Consider the following 13,908-nt stretch of genomic DNA (forward strand, 5'->3'; position numbering starts at 1 on the left):
CAGTCTTCCATTCATCTCCCTCCCTTATGCAAACCTGGTAGTAGGCTTCCCTTAGATCCAGCTTGGTGAAAATCTTGCCTTTTGACAAGTGGTTCAGCAAGTCTTTCATTAGTGGTAGGGGCTAGGTATTTTGTATGCAAATGGAGTTCATGTCCCTAAAATCTACACACAATCTCAGTGTACCATCTTTTTTTTTTTTCTTTAAACAATACTGGGGCGGCCACCGTGGATTTTGCATGCTCGATGAATCCTCTGGCTAGGTTGGTGTCAATGTGCTTCCTAAACTCAGTCATTCCAGCAGGTGTCATGGAGTACATCCTGGGTTTTGGCAATTTGGCTCCCGGTTCTAATTCAATGGCACAATCTGTGGGCCGATGAGGGGGGAAGAGGTTACATTCCTCCTCCCTGAAAACTTCAGCTAAGTCTGTATATACCTTAGGAATCTGGTGTTCGTCTGGAAGCCGCTGCTGTTTCTGGCAGCTGGCCATTATGGACAGGCTGCTCTTTGGAAGGAGGGCCAGGGGGTAATGGGCCAACCCTTATTCTGATTGTTCGGTATCCATCTTCCCATTTGATGGTGGGGGCCCATTTGTTCAGCCAAACCAAGCCCAGTATGACAGATTCTGACATTTTGGGGTTACCATACATTGTATAAATTCATGATGCCTTCTGATTTCTAATTTCACCTGGTGAAATTTAATTGGATGCTTTAAGGCTGCTGTTCTGATCCCCAATTGTTTAACAACTGGAAGTCCAATTAGACATCTGGTGCAGCCAGAATCTATTATTTCTGGCAGTTCTGCTTGCCTCTCACATACGGATACACATGGGCCCAGACCAGGGGTGAAATGGTCCCGGTTCGGACTGGCTCGGGCGAGTAGGTAGCGATGGTGGTGGGCAGTTCAGAGAACAGGTAGCAAAAATCCCTGCCCCCGACCCCCATGCCCAGCTGAGCCGCTCGATCATCAGAGGCTTTTTTTCTTTTAAATGAGGACCCAGTTTGTGGGGGCAATAAGCTGACTTTGTATAAAATATACAAAAGAATGAAGGCTATTGCTTAACGCATTGTAAGCTGCCCTGAGTCTCCGGAGAAGGGCGGCATATAAATCAAATTAAAAAAAAAAAATGGCTCTGACGATCCAAGTTCTGACGATCCCAGATGAGTTGTCTGATCGGCAGAGGATTTTTTAAAAACCCTCTGACGATCAGGCAACTCAGCTGGGATTGTCAGAGCCTTTTGAAAGCATTTTTTACATGGTTTTACATGTAAAAAATGGTTTTAAAAGTAAAAAAAAAATTGGCTACACCCACCCAGTCACATTACCCCCCACCAAGCCACGCCCACAGAACCGGTAGTAAGAAATTTTAGATTTCACCACTGGCCCAGACCCTTCTGAGGAAATAAGCCAGTTTGGCAGGAGTACCATCAAAGGTTGCTCTGAAGCGGGGTGGTGTTGGCCTCGCGGGTGGAGGGGCCCTGGCAGCGGCTGGGTGAGCTGGAACTTGTTGCGAAGCTGCTCCTGGTTGCTGTACCCCAGCTGGCTGTTGTGGGAGGGGGCCCAGCCGCTGAACTGCTTGCTGGGCTGGAGAGAGGTGGGGCACTCCAGCTGGCTACTGGATTAGTCCCCCCTGTGGTGCCAGGATTGTTGGGACATATTGGGGCCATGGGGATCCCTGGAAGCTTGGAACAGATGGCGCTGGATACCCCTGGCACTGGACCCACCCCTGGCCGGGACAAAATCCCCAGCCTGGCGGTATACTCTCAGCAAGAGGTAGAACAAAGGTAAGATAGCGAGGGGCCCCAAAAGGGGGTTTTTGTATTTCGTATGCTGGCTGAGTTTGGTGTCTCAGAGCTGCAGGATGGCCAGGCTGTGCTGATCCACTTGTTTCACCCCAGGCATCTGCATCCTACTAATTCCCCTCCAGGTCCCGGATCAGGGAAGGTGAATGTAGGTTGCACTAATCTCCTTCTCACCTCAAGAGGTCGGGAGGTGGGTGCGTAACTTCCCACTTTCATCCGTTCAAAATGCTCCGGGAGCCTACAGTAGTTAAGGATTGGCTTCGCATTGGGCGCAACAGGTCCCAGTCCCGGCAGTCTCCAGATCCCACAGCTGTCCCCATTCTCCACTCTTGCTCACCGGGCCAGTTCAAAACAAAAACAAAATCTGGATTATTGTGAGAACTAATGATAATGCACGGACTATATTGGAATTTCTGATGTCCTCTGGCATCTCTATTCCTTAAGAGCTGTGGTGGTGCAGTGGTTCAAGTGCTGTATGCAGCCTCTGGGAGGGCAAAAACAGCCTCCCCAGGCTCTGGCCTTCTGGAGGCCAGAAACAGGCCCATTTCTGGACTTCCTGAAATTTTGGTAGGTCCGTTTTTGCCCTCCCTGAGCCTCTGCGCATACCCTGCAGTTACCTGCATCCAAAACGGGCCGTGTGGAGTCTCCCTGGAGTGGCGGGGCAGGGTGGGTAGGGCAGGGGATTTGGGGTTTTCTGAACTGCACAGAATCTTAGCCAGAGGTTCTCCCGAACCCCTGAGAACCCTCAGCAGCCCACCCCTGCACCCATCTCAGCAAATGAATCTGGGCAGGTCACCGTTCTGAGAATCCAACAAAATGGAGTTGATTATGTTTCTGTATGAGTCCCACAAAAGGCCAATGGATTTAGCTGGGTAATGCATGGATACCCCCAAATTAGCCTCAGTGCAGCCCTGTGCTGTGAGAAAAGAATGGACATAGATGCATCTCCTCCAACCTGGTGAGCTTCAGGGTTCAATGTAGATTTGAACCCATCACGTTCAAGGACAATGATCCTTTACTGTCTGCTCCGTATCCACTTTCCTATATTCTTAAATGCCTTTCTCTGTAGGTTGCCCACTTAGCCTAAGAGCAAAAAGTCAAAGTAGTTGCAATACATGTAATTGTAATTATTTATTGAAAAATGTCCCATCCTTCCAGGTCCAGTCATTTCCTTGGCCAACCGTCTGTGAGACAGAGTTTCTCCATGGACCAATTACTGTGTTTTCCCCAAAATAAGACCCTGCCTTATTTTTTTTGAACCTTGAAATAAGCAGTTGGCCTTATTTTCAGGGAGGTTCTCATTATTTTGGGGGCGTGTGGAGCAAGACGGTGCTTCTGTCTCCCTAACCAGAGGAAATGGCAGGGACTGGCTACAAATGCATTTAAATATTTTTTGGGAGGGCTTATTTTCAGAGAAGGCTTATTTTTTGGTGAGGGTTTATTTTGAGGGGGGCTTATTTTAGCACATGCGCTCAAAAACCCGACTGGGTTTATTATCAGGGGATGTCTTATTTTTGGGGAAACACGGTAATTGGGACAAAACGACACAATTTTCTGCAGGTGTTATAATCTGTAATCAATTTCAATATCAAGGACACACATCTAAAAAAGCCAAAATGTTCTCAAAGGAGCATCTTAGTAAGCCGTTATAATATAAGGCTGCTATGATCAAAATCAAGTGATAATAAATGGAAGCGTCAAACTCAGGGACCGAACAAGAGAGACCATGTCAAGGAATACACCGACTTTGCCAAATAATTTATAGAAAGCCAAATGGCTAATATAAAATAGAGGAAGGAAGGAAGGAAGGAAGGAAGGAAGGAAGGAAGGAAGGAAGGAAGGAAGGAAGGAAGGGTTGTCACCTAGGCTCAATTTGTCATTACAGGACACAATTAGTCTCAAACAAAACTATTTTATTATAACAGAATGTCTGGCCAGTGGTGAAATTCAGTGGTTCGGATGAACCTGTAGCATTTCAACCCTTTGTCTGATGATCTTGGGAAGTTGAGGCCTATCGGAGACCGGCGGTCATTCAAACAAATTAGCCTAGTGCCGCCTTCTCCCCACCAGCTCGGCTCCAAATCAAAATCCTCTGTTCACAAATTAAAGCCATTGCATCATGTCCAGAATGTGTTGAGTAGAATTGTTTCAGGAAGGACAAAGAGGTCAGGTCTGTAAAAGGGGATTATTCATTTGTCAACACAAATGATATTTACCGATGAATATCTGCAGCAAATCACGTCTTCTCTCCGAACACTGTACTTTTGTTCTGTCACTAAAGCCCTCGTGCCAAATGTCTCCAGGGAGAAGCAAGACACGATGGAGGAGACACGTTTGTTTTGCTGGCACAACTCAACAGTTGACGTGTCCCTATTTCATGTATTAATGATCATTTCACAATATGGCCGAGAGGAATTTCCCAATCTTCTGTTCTGCTTTGTGCTCCCCCGGATAGATGACCTTCGTACTTGGGCACTGCTGGAAAGAGCTTCAGAGAGGATGTCCGCCATCTTGAATTGTAATCAGATGCCTACTGGCAACCATTGCACCTCAGGTAGCGCTGAAGATACTTGAATGTAATGTAAAGTCCCCATTGCTGCTCACAACGTTTCATTTTGTACCACTCATAGCTTCAATATGGTCTTCAATGCAGGGGTGGACTTCAAAAAATTTAGCAAGGGGTTCTGTGCCTGGTTGCTGGGTGGGTATGGCCATGGTGGGCATGGCCTCGTCGGCCTCCTGCACCACGGTGTTTGTGTGGGGTGTTTTTACCCTCCCCGGGCTTCAGAGGCTTTTCTCCAGCCTCCAGGAGGGCAAAAATGGCCTCCCCAGGCTCCAGAGGCCCTCTGGAGGCTGCAAGTGGGCCCGTTTCTGGCCTTCCCAAACTTCCAGCAGGCCTGTTTTTTGTCCTTCCTGAGCCTCCGTGTGTGCCTTGCACTTACCTGCATCCAAAACAGGCCACGTGGTGTCTCCTGGGAAGGGCGGGCTGGTCTGGTCAGCCAGGAGTGGGGTTTGGGGGTTCTCTGAACTGCACAGAATCTTAGCTACAGGTTCTCCCGAACCCCTGCGAACCCCCACCAGCCCACCCCTGATCTTGTATCTGTCATAGCTTCAGTATGGTCTTCAAGGGCAGCCCCATGTAGAGGATAAGGGTTTCCTGGTGGAGGAAAGAGCAAAAGTGGCACATAAGACAAATCTTTCAGGAGGAGTTGTAAGTCCAGCAGAATTCTCAAATACCGGTCTGGTACTGTAACCTTATAATAGTTGTGTATGGTAGGGTACGGTAGAGAACAGTACAATACCATACAGGACTGTATAGTTACATTATCAACATTCATGACTCTTACAAAATTATATTATTTTTCAGGTTCATTTTCTGGAAATACAATATTTCTATATGAAACTTCCATGGTTTCAGATTTGATGTTATTTTTTAGAATGGTTTGGATTGTTGTATTTCTTTCCAATATTTTTTTGATTTGATTGATTGATTGATTTTTTGCATGATCCCATAATTGGTAAAACTTTCCTTCTTCCATTTTGGCCTATCCAACATGTATTTCATAATCTGTATATATTTTAGCAATTCTATGTGGAGTCTTAATACCCTCTTAAACAGTGGTGGCATTCAATTTTTTTTTACTACCAGTTATGTGGGGATTTACGTCAAACAGAAACCCATTGCTTCTTGTCTTGCCTTCTGGAGCTTTGGAAAATAAGTTGACCCCCTTCTTCTTTGTGGCAGCCCCTCAAATACTGGAAGACTGCTATCATGTCACCCCAGTCCTTCTTTTCTCTAGATTGGCCATACCCTAATCCTGCAACCGTTCTTCTTATGTTTTAGTCTACATATTTATGTACATATCGTCATATGTGTACAGAAGGTGGCTATGGAGAAATTACAGAGAAATTTAGTCTGAAAAGCAAAGGGTTACAAGAGCAAACCTCTGGCCAGATGAGAAAGTGGAGGAAAAGAATCTGGCAATTGGAAAGACGTGGAAGGCAGAATTCAGCACTTGCCAACATTATGTTCAGTTGGCGTGACTGTCAAGTCAACATTTTTCCGGGATCAGCCTTCGTTGGATGGGATGGGTGGAGATCCAACTGAGATTGGCTCAGCTGGGCCCTTAACAGGCAGTCAGGCTGCAGCTAGGATAATGAAGCAGGACCCACAACTTCTAAACTGATAGTAAAGGCCGGAAGATGACAAGGTAGAGAGCTTGAAACGTTGCCAAACCTTTCAAGTGTTGGTTAGGATTTTAGCCAGAGTTTTAAAAGAACTTACAAAGTGTTTTGTTGGGATTTTGGAGGATTTTGAGCTGAGATCTTAGCCAGGATTTCAAGCATTTTAACTAACAGACTTTTAATGACGCGGGAAAACACCCGAGATTTTAACTTTTTATATATACATATATACATATATTGCGAACTATCCTAAAAATACATATATCGTCAGATGTAAAAACTACCATTGAGGAGATATTCGCCTTTATACATCAATGATCAATTTGGCCATTGTGCTCGTGATTGGCTCATCCACTGCCTCCCACCTATAATTAACTCTGTCGTTTTTACTTCAGGCATGTTAATCGATGGAGGCTTAGCTGTTGTTGCTTCCTCCCCTTATCGTACACCGCTTGGATTGCCCATCCCCAGGGAATAATGCTGGGCTGTCAGATATTGCGTTAAGGGCATTCTCTCCGGCTCCCTCCCACGCACCGCCACTCTTCCGCCTCACAGGCCCATTTGATATAGTAACCAAGTTCGTTTGTTGTTTTACCTGTGATCTTGTGACCGGCCTGACTCGTTCCTCATTACCCATATGTATTGTGGCTTGAAGCTACTCTGCGGGGATCTTTGGCATTCGGCCTGGGCTGGCTATGCCTCCACAGAACAAATCTGCATGTCCAAAGGTTTTCCAAGCCTGGTTTTCCAACAATAACTCCATCCATAGCAGTGGTGAAATTCAAATTTTTTTACTAGCAGTTCTGTGGATGTAGCTTGGTGGGTGTGGTGTGGTGTGGCTTGGTGGGCGTGGCAGGGGAAGGATACTGCAAAATCTCCATTCTTACCCCACTCCAGGGGAAGGATACTGAAAGAGCTTTCTGCGCATATGCAGAAGGTAAAAAAACCAGGATGTAATGATGTCCCAGTGGATGGGCATAGCCTCCCACTGCTGGCAGTACCAGTTCAGTGAGCTGGATAGAACCGGGCAGATTTCACCGCTGGGTTAGGGACCTCTGCTCTAAGCTAATGAACTAATCTATGACAAAGAGAAATTTAAGTGTGGTCACAGTTAACATGATAAAGAATCTGTACTAAATATTCTCCTCACTCCTTTTCTTTTTATTGGTGAAGTACCACCAGTACGCTGATGATACTCAGCTGCACATCTCCACCCTGGACCACCCCAATGATGCCCTTGAAGTGATGTCCCGGTGCCTGGATGGGGAGAAACAGACTCAGGCTCAACCCATCCAAGACTGAGTGGCTGTGGTTTCCGAAATCCTGATATAGTCAGTTGGTGCTATCACTGACTATTGGGGGCGAGTCATTGCCCCCCATGGAGAGGGTTCGCAACGTGGGTGTCCTCCTGGACTCACGGCTGTCTTTAGAAGAGCACATGACGGCCGTGGCCAGGGGGACTTTTTATCAGGTCCGCCTGATTCGCCAGTTGCGCCCCTTTCTGGATCGGGACTCGTTAAACACGGTCACTCATGCCCTCGTTACTTCCCGCTTGGACTACTGCAATGCTCTCTACATGGGGCTCCCCTTGAGGAGCACCCGGAGGCTCCAGCTGGTCCAAACTGCAGCCGCGCGGGTGGTTATGGGAGCGACGTGGCGCTCCCATGTGACCCCCCTCCTGCACGAGCTGCACTGGCTCCCGGTGGTCTTCCGGGTGCGCTTCAAGGTTTTGGTTACCACCTTTAGAGTGCTCCATGGCATCGGACCGGTGTATTTACGAGACCGCCTTCTGCTACCAACAGCCTCTCACCGACCAGTACGCTCCCATAGAGAGGGGCTCCTCAGGGTGCCATCGGCCAAACAGTGTCGACTGGTGGCCCCCATGGGGAGAGCCTTCTCTGTGGGGGCACCTACCATCTGGAATGAGCTCCCCCCAGAGATACGGAAGATCCTGGACCTGCACACATTTCGCCGTGCTCTCAAAACTTTTCTATTTCAGCAAGCTGGCCTGGCCTAACTCCCCTCTTTTAAATTTTTTAAATTTTTAAATTTTTGGCTTTATAAATTGGGTGTTTTAATCTGTGTTTCAGCCAAAATATTTAATAATTTAAAGGGATTTTTAATATTTGTATTATCTGTATTTTAGCTTGGCTGTTCACTGCCCTGAGTCCTTCGGGAGTAGGGCGGTATAGAAATTTGATTATAAATATAAATAAATAAATAAATAAATTTTCCCATTGTTCAGATGGAAAATCAAAAGCTCCTTCTGTCTACGTCCTTCTACCCCAGCAGAACAGCTGAATTTGAGAAACGTGGACATCATCAGAGCCCTCCTAGAAGGTTTCTTTCCACTTATGCAATGGCTCCAGAACAAGCAGCTAATGAGCGAATCAGCATACGTCACTGGTCACCCATCTTAGAGTCTAAGGCAGGGGTGTCAAACTCAAGACGATGAGGTGCTTAGATCTGGCCCATGGGGCGGCCCTGGAAACAGCAAAGAACCAGCTGGTGCTGCCTCTGCCAGTGAAAATAGGGGTTGGGAGGGCCTCAGGTGGTCCTCCCAAGCTCTGTTTTCACTGGCAGAGAATTGCAGGATGCAGAAGGCCATCGCAGATGAAAACGGAGTTTGAAAGGGCCAGGGGCAGCACTCCCAAACTCCGTTGTTCCTGGCAGAGGGTTGCAGGAGGCCATTGCCAGCCAAAAATAGAGCTCGGGAGCTTGTTTTTGCTGGGAGACCGTTCGGGCCACCACAGGTGCCCCCGACACGAGTGACGTCAAAGTGGCCACACCCACCCTGACAACATTCACCCCGGTCCCCCAAGGTCAAAAACAACCCTGATTCAGCCCTCAATGAAAGCGAGTTCTAGGAAGAAGACACAAAAGTTGTACTCAGATGATACACTGACTGATTGATTATGTATTGTATGTTTGTTTGTCTATAAAATAAAAAACAACTTTTATATATATAAAAAATGAAATCGAGTTTGAAACCTCTGGTCTAAGACATCCAATCAGTATTATGCCAAAAGCAGGTTGACCATCACTAAACAGGAATGGAGTTCTGGAGATCCTTTCACTTGCCTGGTGACCCACGAAGCCTTGCCCTACCACTCAATTCAGAAGCCTATAAGTAAGAACATGGGTAAAGGAAGAACATAGTAAGTAAGAACATGGGTAAATCATCTGTGGTTGACCTCCCCTTCGCCTTCTCTGACACCAACAACATTTGCTTCTAACAGTCAACCTAATTTCTTTTGTGAAACCTTAATTCGGTCTGTTCCCACCAGTATTTGTTTCCTCTGCTTATTGTTGATACTTGATAAATATTTTACAATAAAACATTTTTCCAAAAACAAAAATAAAAACAAAATCTGTCTTATTGTGAGAAATAATGATGATGCACGGACTATATTGGAATTTCTGACTTTCTCTGGCATCTCTATTCCTTAAGAGCTGCAGTGGCGCAGGGGTTCGAGTGCCGTATGCAGCCTCTGGGAGGGCGAAAACAGCCTCCCCAGGCTCTGGAGGCCCTCTGGAGGCTAGAAACAGGTCCATTTCCAGACTTCCTGAACTTTCGGTAGGTCCATTTTTGCCCTCCCTGAGCCTCTGCGCACACCCTGCTCTTACCTGCATCCAAAACGGGCCGTGTGGGGACTCCCTGGAGTGGTGGGGCAGGGTGGGCAGGACAGGATATTTGGGGGTTCTCCAAACTGCACAGAATCTTAGCCAGAGGTTTTCCTGAACTCCTGAGAACCCTCAGCAGCCCACCTCTGCACCCATCTCAGCAAATGAATCTGGGCAGATCACCGATCTGAGTATCCAACAAAATGGAGTTGATCATGTTTCTGTATGAATCCCACGAAAGGCCAATGGATTTAGCTGGGTTATGCATGGATACCCCAAATTAGCCTCAGTGCAGCCCTGTGCTGTGAGAAAAGAATGGACATAGATGCATCTCCTCCAACCTGGTGAGCTTCAGGGTTCAGTGTAGATTTGAACCCATCACATTCAAGGACAATGATCCTTTACTGTCTGCTCCGTATCCACTTTCCTCTATTCTTAAATGCCCTTCTCTGTAGGTTGCCCACTTAGCCTAAGAACAAAAAGTCAAAGTATTTGCAATATGTGTAATTGTAGTTATTTATTGAAAAATGTCCCGTCCTCCCATATCCAGCCACATCCCTTGGCCAACCGCCTATGAGACACAGTTTCTCCATGAACCAATTACTGTGTTTCCCCCCAAAATAAGACCTTGTCTTATTTTTTTTGGACCCTGAAATAAATGCTTGGCCTTATTGGGGGGGGGGGGTTGTCTTATTATTTTTATTTATTTATTTATTTATTTATTTATTTATTTATTTATTTATTTATTTATTTATTTATTTATTTATCAGACTTATATGCTGCCCTTTCTGCACAAGGACTCAGGGCGACTCACAGTAATAAGCAACAAGTCCAAATTAAAATTCAAACAATAAAAGAATCTAAAATTCCCATTAAAACCCCTTCATTCCAGGCCAGCCTGGCAAAACAACCATGTTTTAAGGTCACGGTGGAAAGAGCGAAGGTCGGGGGCCACCTGAAGCTCCCAGGGGAGCTGATTCCATCTCGATCCAGGTAGGGGTGCAACTGGCGCAGCAGATGAATCTGGGCAAATGTCCCCCTGGTCACTGTCATGACATGGTCTTCTAAGGTCAACCATGCATCCAGGAGGACGCCTAAGTTGCACGCCCTATCCACAGGGGGCAACACCTCTCCCCCTATGACCAAAGATGGAATATTCCCTTGGAACCGAGATGCCAGTACTCACAGCCACTCCGCCTTTGCAGGGTTGAGTCGGAGCCTGTTCCTCCCCATCCAGAGCCACACCGCCTCCAGGCATCGGGACATCACGTCGAGGGCATCACTGGGCTGATTCGGGGTGGATACAAAAAGTTGGGTATCATCAGCATACTGATGATACCCCACCACAAAACCACGGATGATCTCCCCCAGCGGCTTTATATAGATGTTAAACAGCAGGGGAGAGAGAACCGATCCCTGGGGAACCCCACATGTGAGGGGCCTCGGGGTCGACCTCTGCCCCCCTGCCAACACCGCTTGCGAGTGTCCTGAGAGGTAGGAGGACAACCACCGTAAAACAGTGCCTCGCACTCCCAACCCCTCGAGGCGCCACAGCAAGATATCATGGTCGATGGTATCAAAAGGCGTTGAGAGATCATATACTCCTCAGCCCATCCCTGCATAGGGTCCTCCCCCTCCCTCCAATTCAAAAGAGGGCGTGAGACCCTAAATAGGGTGGCCAGGTGATTATTTGCGGACGCAATGAGGGCAGCGAAGTAAGAGCGCTTCGCTGCCTCCATCACCACCAGATAAGACCGTAAAAAGGATCTCAACTGGGTTCGGTCAGACTCGGAACGGCTGGACCTCCAAGAGCTCTCTAGGCCTCTCCTCCGGTATTTCATCTCCTGGAGCTCCTCCGTAAAAAAAGGAGCCAACTGGGATCTATGTCGGGTCAGAGGCTACAAAGGCATGACCCGGTCAAGAGTCCCAGTGGCCGCCTTTTCCCAGGCATCCACCAGGGTCTCGACCGGGGCATGGGAAAGTGAGTGTCAACTTGCAAAGCTTTCAAGTTGCCATGAGCAGGAGGGAGGGAGAATCTTTCAGAAACTTGACAGTGAGACAGGGATATCTCCAAGCTCCGTCTGGAACTGCTCGGGGTCCATCAGGCGCCTAGGGTGGAACCAGATGGTTGGTTCCAACTCCCGGTGGTGGGGGGGTGGCGTAATGGAAGCCCAGCCAAAGGAGATAGTGATCGGTCCATGACAGGGGGTAGATAACTGGCATATCCCCACCGAACTCACTATGCCACTGCTCTGAGATAAAAATCAGATCGGGTATGTGTCCCCTCACATGAGTCAGGCCCTGAATTATTTGAGTCAGGTCCATAGCTACCATGGAAGCCATGAACTCCTGGGTCGCAGCTGACGACCCACCCAGGGATGGTAGGTTAAAGTCCCCCAGAACAATAAGTCTGGGGAACTCCACCACCAACCCCGATAGGGCGTCCAGCAGCCCGGGCAGGGCTGATGATATGTAGCTGGCAGATAGGTACGTAATCAACAGAATCCACTGACCTTGTGGACCCCATCTCATGAGGAGAGATTCACACCCGTCTATCTGAGGAGCAGTGACCTCCCGTGGACTATGGGTCTCCCTGATAACCACCGCCACCCCCACCCCTCCCCTGGGCCCTCGGCTGGTGTAGCACCTGGAAACCTGCGGGCAGAGTTCAGTCAGAGGGTCACCCCCCTCCGAGCCCAGCCAGGTCTCCGTAATGCAAGCCAGGTCCGCATTTTCCTCCTCGATCAGTTCCCTGATGAGGGGAGCTTTCTTAACTATGGACCTGGCATTAAAATAAACCAGCTTAAGTCCAGGGAGCCTCTCTCGCAGACCCTCAGGAAGGCAGGCGGAAACTGGAGAGCCAGAGCAGGCCACTGCTTGAAGATAGCGGGGGGCGTGCTCCCAAACTCCGACAAGGCCCTCCGTTCTTCCCTCTGCGGCCATTCCCCATCACAACCGGGATCGTTTGGGGGAGTGTGGAGCAAGATGGGGCTCCTCTTGATTTCCAGCTCTGTCTCCCTAATCCTAACCAGAGGAAATGGCAGGGACTGGCTGCACATGCATTTAAATATTTTTTGGGAGCGCTTATTTTTTTGGGAGGGCTTATTTTCAGGGAAGGCTTATTTTTGGGTGGGGGTTTATTTTGAGGGGGGCTTATTTTAGCACATGCACTCAAAAGCCCGATTGGGCTTATTATCAGGGGATGTCTTATTTTTGGGGAAACACAGTAATTGAGGTAAAATAACACAATTTTCTTCAGGTGTATAATCTGTAATCAATTTCAATATCAAGGACACACATCTAATAGAAAAAAAGCCAAAATGTTCTCAAAGGAGCATCTTAGTAAGCCGTTATACTATAAGGCTGTTATGATCAAAATCAAGTGATAATAAATGGAAGTGTCAAACTCAGGGGACCGAACAAGAGAGACCATGTCAAGGAATACACCGACTTTGCCAAATAATTTATAGAAAGCCAAATGGCTAATATAAAATAGAGGAAGGAAGGAAGGAAGGAAGGAAGGAAGGAAGGAAGGAAGGAAGGAAGGAAGGAAGGAAGGGTTGTCACCTAGGCTCAATTTGTCATTACAGGACACAATTAGTCTCAAACAAAACTATTTTATTATAACAGAATGTCTGACCAGTGGTGAAATTCAGTGGTTCGGATGAACCAGTAGCATTTCAACCCTTTGTCTGATGATCTTGGGAAGTCGAGGCCTATCAGAGACCAGCGGTCATTCAAACAAATTAGCCTAGTGCCGCCTTCTCCCACACCTACTTGCCCCACCAGCTCTGCTCCCAATCAAAAACCTCTATTCACAAATTAAAACCATAGCATCATGTCGAGAATGTGTTGAGTAGAATTGTTTCAGGAAGGACAAAGAGGTCAGGTCTGTAAAAGGGGATTATTCATTTGTCAACACAAATGATATTTACCGATGAATATCTGCAGCAAATCACATCTTCTCTCCGAACACTGTACTTTTGTTCTGTCACTAAAGCCCTCGTGCCAAATGTCTCCAGGGAGAAGCAAGACACAACCGAGGAGACGCGTTTGTTTTGCTGGCACAACTCAACAGTTGACGTGTCCCTATTTCATGTATTAATGATCATTTAACAAAATGGCCCAGAGGAATTTCCCAATCTTCTCTTCTGCTTTGTGCTCCCCCGGATAGATGACCTTCGTATGACCTACTTGGGCACTGCTGGAAAGAGCTTCAGAGAGGATGACCGCCATCTTGAATTGTACCCAGATGCCTACTGGCAACCATTGCACCTCAGGTAGCTCTGGGGACACTT

Source organism: Pituophis catenifer, unplaced genomic scaffold, assembly GCF_029215685.1.
Source record: "Pituophis catenifer annectens isolate HBS135680 unplaced genomic scaffold, rPitCat1.0.hap2 SCAF_15, whole genome shotgun sequence".
Classification (NCBI taxonomy): domain Eukaryota; kingdom Metazoa; phylum Chordata; class Lepidosauria; order Squamata; family Colubridae; genus Pituophis; species Pituophis catenifer.